The following is an 8,759-nucleotide window of genomic DNA, read 5'->3' as shown; positions in this document are numbered from 1 at the left end:
AGTGGCGAAACAGGCTGCAATGTAGTCAATTGGGGCAATTTACATTTAAATTTACATCCATTAAAAGTGCTCATATTGGCTCAAAATATTATATTAATAGTCTGACAACATTATGGAAATGATCAGTACAGAGGCAGACCTTTTTGTGAAAGAGTAAGATCATTTTTGTTTAACCAGAAACAGCCCCAAAATTTCTACCATCAAACCAACCACACTCCATTTAAAAAAAAAAAATTGTAGTTTTATCATTGTAAAACATGCTTCATTCAGAGTCGATAGAAGCAAAATAAAACTCACAAAAGCCATCTTGGTGTGTCTACTTCACAGTTACAAAAATCACCAACTCTTGTTTGGTTGATATAAACCCTTCATTTACCTAGTTAGATGTGAAAATACACTGGCTCTGCACATGCTTAAACTGCTGTTTAGTTAAATGGAGTTTGGTGGGTTTGGTGATAGCGATTTTGGAGCTGTTTCTGTTCAAACAAAGAGGATCTTACTCTTTTATAAATAGGTCTATCTCTGGAGGGATCTTTTCCATAGTGTTGTCAGACACTTAGAATAACAATCTGAGCCTGTCAGTGGCAAAAACAAGTTTTATTGGCTGTAAATAGACAGTGCTTAATTGCCCCAGTTGGTGGCACTGTAGCCTGTTTTGAGGCTGTGTGTTGCAGCTGTCTTGGTCAATACTGAAACAGTTTCTAAAATTGTTCACACTAGTCACTTAGATAAAAAAAAAAAGGGAAAATAGGATCTAGGTTAAAAAATACTCAAGTTACCCTTTAAGATGTTTAAAAACGAACTAATCGCCATAGGTGAATGTTACCATTGAATGTTTTTGCACACCATGGGTATGTAACATTTGTAGGTTGTGCAGCAGATATGTTGACACTTAACGTTTCTTTACCTTTGATTAGAAAAAGATCATGTCTTTGGCTTAAAATACTCAGTTTTGGTGCCACAATCACGTCTGGAAAAGCTGCCAATACCTTGCTAAAAAAAAAAACATTTGCTTTTGTTGTTTGCTGGTCTCAAACAGTGGTCTGCAGAGGTCTGCAGGTTGGCAGCCGTCCCACCGGTGTCACGCCATCTAACATCCCCTCCACCTGCCGATGACAAAGTCAGCTCATATACATGTAGTATTCACAACTACATTGCTTTAGAAACATCGATATAAGTAAAAAACATACAAATATAACATATCTGTGTTTTGCAGAAACATACAATGCCAACATTTTCTTCTGTTGACTGGACTCTTGAAAACAACAGTGTCAAATAAGGACACAGTTATTGGGGCAGCAGTGGAATGCAAATGGTATTATGATTGTCAGTTTGTATTGGCATATTATGAGATTATTCTGTTTGTTTAAGAGTGCTAGAAGCCACGGCACTGGACCTGAGAGAGACCAGAGTACCAGCACGCACACAGGGGAGAATCTGAAGCACTTGGAATGATAAGCTTTGAAAAATTAGCAGTGAGCTACACTGATACACAGATATTCTCTCATTCTCAGGCCAAACTGGGGAGGACTGTTATGAACATGTGGAAGTACAAATAGTCAGAATTATTTTTACAAATTAACATCAAGGCACATGCCAATTGCTCTGCTTGGTTGGTAGGTTTGGAGTCATTCTGATGATTCCTGTTCAGACATTTTAGTATATAAAAGACGCTGACAGGGACTTAGCACAATAAGGGATTAGACCCAAGTTATTTCATTATAAAAAAAAGCGAGAGAGATTGGGAATATATTGTATATAGCATCTGAAACGTGTATTTCAGTACACATCTACAAAAAGCATCAATACTAAACATACAGTACAGGCCAAAAGTTTGGACACACCTTCTCATTCAATGCGTTTTCTTTATTTTCATGACTATTTACATTGTAGATTCTCACTGAAGGCATCAAAACTATGAATGAACACATGTGGAGTTATGTACTTAACAAAAAAAGGTGAAATAACTGAAAACATGTTTTATATTCTAGTTTCTTCAAAATAGCCACCCTTTGCTCTGATTACTGCTTTGCACACTCTTGGCATTCTCTCCATGAGCTTCAAGAGGTAGTCACCTGAAATGGTTTTCACTTCACAGGTGTGCCTTATCAGGGTTAATTAGTGGAATTTCTTGCTTTATCAATGGGGTTGGGACCATCAGTTGTGTTGTGCAGAAGTCAGGTTAATACACAGCCGACAGCCCTATTGGACAACTGTTAAAATTCATATTATGGCAAGAACCAATCAGCTAACTAAAGAAAAACCAGTGGCCATCATTACTTTAAGAAATGAAGGTCAGTCAGTCCGGAAAATTGCAAAAACTTTAAATGTGTCCCCAAGTGGAGTCGCAAAAACCATCAAGCGCTACAACGAAACTGGCACACATGAGGACCGACCCAGGAAAGGAAGACCAAGAGTCACCTCTGCTTCTGAGGATAAGTTCATCCCAGTCACCAGCCTCAGAAATGGCAAGTTAACAGCAGCTCAGATCAGAGACCAGATGAATGCCACACAGAGTTCTAGCAGCAGACCCATCTCTAGAACAACTGTTAAGAGGAGACTGCGCGAATCAGGCCTTCATGGTCAAATAGCTGCTAGGAAACCACTGCTAAGGAGAGGCAACAAGCAGAAGAGATTTGTTTGGGCCAAGAAACACAAGGAATGGACATTAGACCAGTGGAAATCTGTGCTTTGGTCTGATGAGTCCAAATTTGAGATCTTTGGTTCCAACCGCCGTGTCTTTGTGAGACGCAGAAAAGGTGAACGGATGGATTCCACATGCCTGGTTCCCACTGTGAAGCATGGAGGAGGAGGTGTGATGGTGTGGGGGTGTTTTGCTGGTGACACTGTTGGGGATTTATTCAAAATTGAAGGCACACTGAACCAGCATGGCTACCACAGCATCCTGCAGCGACATGCCATCCCATCCGGTTTGCGTTTAGTTGAACGATCATTTATTTTTCAACAGGACAATGACCCCAAACACACCTCCAGGCTGTGTAAGGGCTATTTGACCAAGAAGGAGAGTGATGGAGTGCTGCGGCAGATGACCTGGCCTCCACAGTGACCGGACTTGAACCCAGTCGAGATGGTTTGGGGTGAGCTGGACCGCAGAGTGAAGGCAAAGGGGCCAACAAGTGCTAAACACCTCTGGGAACTCCTTCAAGACTGTTGGAAACCATTTCAGGTGACTACCTCTTGAAGCTCATTGAGAGAATGCCAAGAGTGTGCAAAGCAGTAATCAGAGCAAAGGGTGGCTATTTTGAAGAAACTAGAATATAAAACATGTTTTCAGTTATTTCACCTTTTTTTTGTTAAGTACATAACTCCACATGTGTTCATTCATAGTTTTGATGCCTTCAGTGAGAATCTACAATGTAAATAGTCATGAAAATAAAGAAAACGCATTGAATGAGAAGGTGTGTCCAAACTTTTGGCCTGTACTGTATGTAACACTGCAGGCCTGAGGGAGCAGAGTAGCACCTTCTCCAAATGTGTTCACTGTATGTGGCCGCAAAGACAGAGCAGTACTAGTGCAATACAGAGCTTTAGATGAATGAGCCACATCCAAAAGAAACATAGCATTTTTCCTGAAGGCCTCTGGTGTTTAGAACAAATCTCCACATCACCTATTGTTGCTCAGACAAGGGTTGTGTGGAACCCCAGGAAGTCAGTACCTGCTGGCAGTCTGTCTCTCATAGATGGTCCAGGTTTGGATTGTAAGCATGCCAGGATGCTTCTTCTGCGCATCGCTGGCCTGAAAGCAAGCTCAATGATGGGAAAAAAATGACCTGTGGCTCAGGTGTGCGAAGGAATCCCCGAATTGCTCCCAACTGGCAGTCCAGAACTTTAAATGGCAACCATCAGTGTGTATGTGGGACATTAGAGGCAGTACTATTTACATGACTGATACAATGCAACAGGTGTATGTGTGTGTGTGGTAGATCATAGATCATCACCATCTGCTCTACACACATACGCTACTGTCAGCGGTATCTCTCTCCTGAAGAGCAGACTGGACAGTCAGAGATGCACAGGTGGGACACCATCTGTTTGCTGGAAACCGTCCATGTAATTATATAAATCTATCTGCTCAAACAATACAGGAAGAGGTAGTGAGGCAAAATGGCAAGGGAACAACAGGAAATTTGCAGCACCAGCTTAGCAACTAACTGCCATGAGCGGTGAACACGAGTCCCGTGAGTGTTTTGTTGTGTTGGTTTTAAGACAGAATAACTTGCGGGCGTGAGGGAAACAGTGCTGTCAGGCACTGCTCAGCAAAGAGTCATTTGAAATGTTGATTTATGTTTTCTTGTTAAAGTTTGCTTTGGTGTCTTGTTGACAGCCTGATACACCGACGGCAATGTGAGCTCTCTTTGCATTGTAATATGTTTCTGGAAAATCTCAGATTGCACTGCAGTTTGTAAAAAATGATTCTGATTTTTCCTAAAAGAATATTTTGCACAGTTACATGCCCATATTTTTGAAGGCCAGGTAAGTTTGTATTTTCCCTTTGGGCGTTTAAAGGCCTGATGTGTAGGTTTTAGTGGCATCTAGTGGTGAGATTGCAGAGCTGAAATTTCAAGCAAATGCAATGCAAAAACGTGAATGGGCCTATCAAGAGCCAGTGTTAGATTTGTTCGTTCTGGGCTACTGTAGAAACATCACGGTGGACTCCATGGGGGAGGACCCACTGAATATGTAGATATACACGGCTCATTCTTAGGTAACAAAAACACAAAGATTCCTACATGGTCCAGTCATATAGGTTTTGATTCATTTTGACAAGGCGTAGCTCCTAATGAAGTTTCACGTTTTTTTTGTTTTTTTTTTGTTAGTTTGTTTGTTTTTCTGCGACTAAGCGACCATTGAAATCTTGCAGACTAATGACCTTTCTGGTCGACTAACATTCGGTCTACTATTAGGGGGTAGCCCTATTATAGCCTACACTTATAAAAATGTAGTTGTTTAAAACTAGATGCAATTTCCGCCAATAGATGCCCCTAAATTCTACACACTGGGCCTTTAATATGCGCCCCGGGGGTATTGCTAATTGAGTGAGACTATGCAAATAATCTAATGTCAAGGTCAGGTTAACAGTCTAGTTGTCTTGAAACTCATTCTGGTTTGAAGTTTTCCCGGGATACGGTGACTCACAAGAGTCTGACGGAATAAAAACTTGCCAAGAATTGCAAATGTCATATTTTCAAAAATGGCTATCCACTTGGAAATCATGACATATAGGAACACAGTTAAAGGTATAACGAAAGGACACTCCCATGCCCTTTGACCAGCAGTCTTATTACTGGGTCCAAAAGAAACAGTTGAATTACATGCTGTGCTCTCTCTGGCTGAGTGGATAAATATGGAGAATGTTTTTAATCGGTCAAGAGATATAGATGAAAGTTGAACATTCCTCTTTGCCCGTTTTTAATTTAGGTTCTGCAAATAATGAAAAGGCGGAGGAGCATAAGAGGCTCAAATCCAGTGAGAAGAAAACACCAACATAAAGTTACATATGCAGTGATCACACATGAGGGTTTAGAGGAAAGAAAGTCTTCTGGTGTAACATCAGAAACATGACGTAGCCCTCTCTTTTACATTCAGCATGATTTTTCTTCCTGCTCACAGAACTCTGCAATAAAAAAAAAAAAAACTGAAACAGCACTATGGAGTTCCCTCAAACACCAAGATACCAAGGTATGAGATTTGCTATCTAGATTAAATCAGTGCTCGCTGCCTCACAGGTGATGTAGTCCTCGAATTTTGGTATTTGGAGACATGCAGTGAATCTGTACACTCTGTAAATTACAGTTCAGGGAATGTGTTGGTGATTCACAGCAGCCTGAAACTTTTATCAAATCAGGGAGCACAGGTTATAAATAACTCTAACTGCCCCTGTGAGGCGTTTACTGCCCGACCAGCACATCCATTGTAATGTAGTATAATGTGGTTGTAAGCACAAAACAAGAAGTTTATTGAAGTAATAAATTTAAAACGAAGATGATAATAGTCATTTGTTGACATGCTTCTGTGCATGCATTAACAAAGCATGAATACTAAAAGTCTACTTTATATGTAAATGGGCTATTTTTCCAATTAGGGGGTGTTTAGTATGATAATAAATTAACTCTTATAAGAGAACATCATGATGTCAGGCAACAAAAAGATCGGTACTTAGACATCATAATCAATCCTGGGAATTTTTCTGTAGCTGTCATTTATAATAACATTTTATAGAATAAACCATCAGAAGATTTATCCACTTGTCTTTTTTTTCAATTGAATAACTGCAACAGCAGCAGGATGAGCATATATCATTCCAAAAGGTTCCCATCAGGTATTTCTTATGTGGGACCACACATTATGGGGTCACCATGAGTGCAACATGCTTTACAGTTAAGAGAGATCGTTGTGATTCAAAGTAAATCAGCATTAGACTCCTCGTTTTAATTCATCTGTGCAGTTAAAACGGCTATAAATCAGTATTCTGCACATCTTCTCACAGCAGGCTGCATGTGTCCTCTCCTATAAGGGGATCCTGTTTCATAACTGCAGCAGAGATCAAGCCTGTCTGGGTGTGTAACATGAAGAGGTTACAGCACTGATGCTGTAAGGAACAGCTTAAATAAGAAGAAAATTACACTGAGAAAAAAATGTTCCCCTCAAGTGGGGGTTTAAGCCCTTTTAACACTGCATTTGAGCTGTTTGGGATCTCATATGGTTTTTAAATTTACCCTAGATATTTTGTATGTGATAACAGCTGTGAGGACTCAGAGGCAGGACACAGAGACAAGGCAGGTAAGATTCTGCAACAGGCAAAACAGGTTTCCAACAGATAAGCTGGATCAAACTGGTCTAAAAGAGGAGAAGACCGAAACTGAGAGCAGGCAGGGGTCATGACAAGCAGGCGCAGACAAAGGCTGGAATGCTCAGGCTGAATCATAACGGATGATCTGTCAAAGCGGGTGAGCTGGTAGGCTAAATATACCAATGAGTGATTAGGAAGGGGTGGAGGTGACAGATACATTTACTCCCATTATTAAAATAAAGTCTTTTTTTGAGTGTGTGCTCAGCACATTATACTTAAAAGAAGAAGAAACGAAGTGGGCTGCCTATGCAGAAGCAAGATGCAAAACCTTTTGAAATTGATGCAACATGACCAGAGATGACAGAGGAAAACTACAACTACCACAATGCAATCTGCCACACCTGACCAATAAACAGCAACAGAATGAGTGGTGTTGTCATTGTGTTTAGGTGTTCTTATATTTCCACATGTTACTGTGTATCTTTTATGTGGTTTATTGTGTGGTTGTTTGGCTGTGACTTTTTGTGTGCTGCTGTCTTGGCCAGCTCTTCCTTGTAAAAGAGACTGTTGATCTCAATGGAACTAACCTTGTTAAATGTGGGTTAAATAAATAAAATATGTTTCTCAATACATATTAGGCAACAAATAGACAACGCAGTAACAGAATCTGCCTCATTTTACAATTTGATCTCAGTATTTTCAGCCTCTGTTTTTACAATACAGGACAAAGTATGACACTTTATGGCTAGAAACTCTCGTATTACAGCCAAACAGTGCACTAAAATATGTTTCTGAAGACATTTTAGGCAAGAAATAGGCAATGCAGTGGCAGAATATTGGTTTATATTTGATCAGCACTGCCTAGTTTTACTGTTCAATCTGAGTTTCAATCTGAGAAAGAAGAGGCAGGTTTCTCTCCCCCAGTCTGATTCAGTAGTACAATATATAGTTCAAGGAAGTGAATTTGCAAATCCTATGATAGCAAAGGAATGGTCTGCCCTACTCTGCCACTGATTGGCTTACCCTGACATTCTCATCTTAGGGGCTGTCCACACCAACACGGGTATTTAAAAAACTCTTTGGTCACGGTTTGGCCTTTCATCCACACATAACCGCAGTTTTGGGCCCCTGTGACTGGAGTTATTTGTAACCGGAGTCCAGGGTGAAGAGATTGTTGTTTTTCCGGTAATGACGTTTTACTGCCTTCTGATTGGCTACAATGGCCTTACAGTTAGGAGTTATATCGCCACCTACTGCTTTGGCATGTGTATTACATTACTTGATAGTGGAATTTGCGGTGTCATGTGGACGGAGGTATTTTTATTACACCGCTCATATGGATGCAGATTTTTTAAAAACTGGAGGCCAAAAAAGTTCGGTTTTAAAAAATACCCGTGCTCGTGTGGACTAGGCCCTAGAGATCCCAGATCTACTGTGCGTTCCAACATCCATACTACCATACTATATAGTATGCCAGAAAAAGATTTAGTATGTCCCGATACTTAGTATGTCAAATGCAGTATGCCAAAAATACCACAATGTTCTACTACATCTAGTTGGATTTTGCATTATGCAAGCCAGCATGCTATTCTGACACTGGAAGATATGTCACATCGACTGAGCCGCAGACAGATGACAACTCATTGACTCATTGACTCATAGCTGATTGACAGCTGTCAGAAGTCACAATGACGAATGACAGCGCATTCAAGTAACTGATGACCAGTCGAACAGTAATAAAAATATTAACTGTTTAAGTGAATAATCAACAAAAGGACATAACAATTTAAAAATAACAATGACAGATAACTGCAGATGTACTTTCACTGTCGCAAATATAATATGTTCGAATCTAGAAGTTAAAGTTAAACTGCACACAGTGCAAAGTAACAACAGCAGAGCAGAATTGATCTCCGTTTCTGGCAAGCTCAGTAAGTGGCGTTTGTTT

The sequence above is a fragment of the Epinephelus lanceolatus genome, chromosome 3 (assembly GCF_041903045.1).
Source record: "Epinephelus lanceolatus isolate andai-2023 chromosome 3, ASM4190304v1, whole genome shotgun sequence".
Classification (NCBI taxonomy): domain Eukaryota; kingdom Metazoa; phylum Chordata; class Actinopteri; order Perciformes; family Serranidae; genus Epinephelus; species Epinephelus lanceolatus.
Note: the sequence above shows the minus strand (reverse complement) of the source record.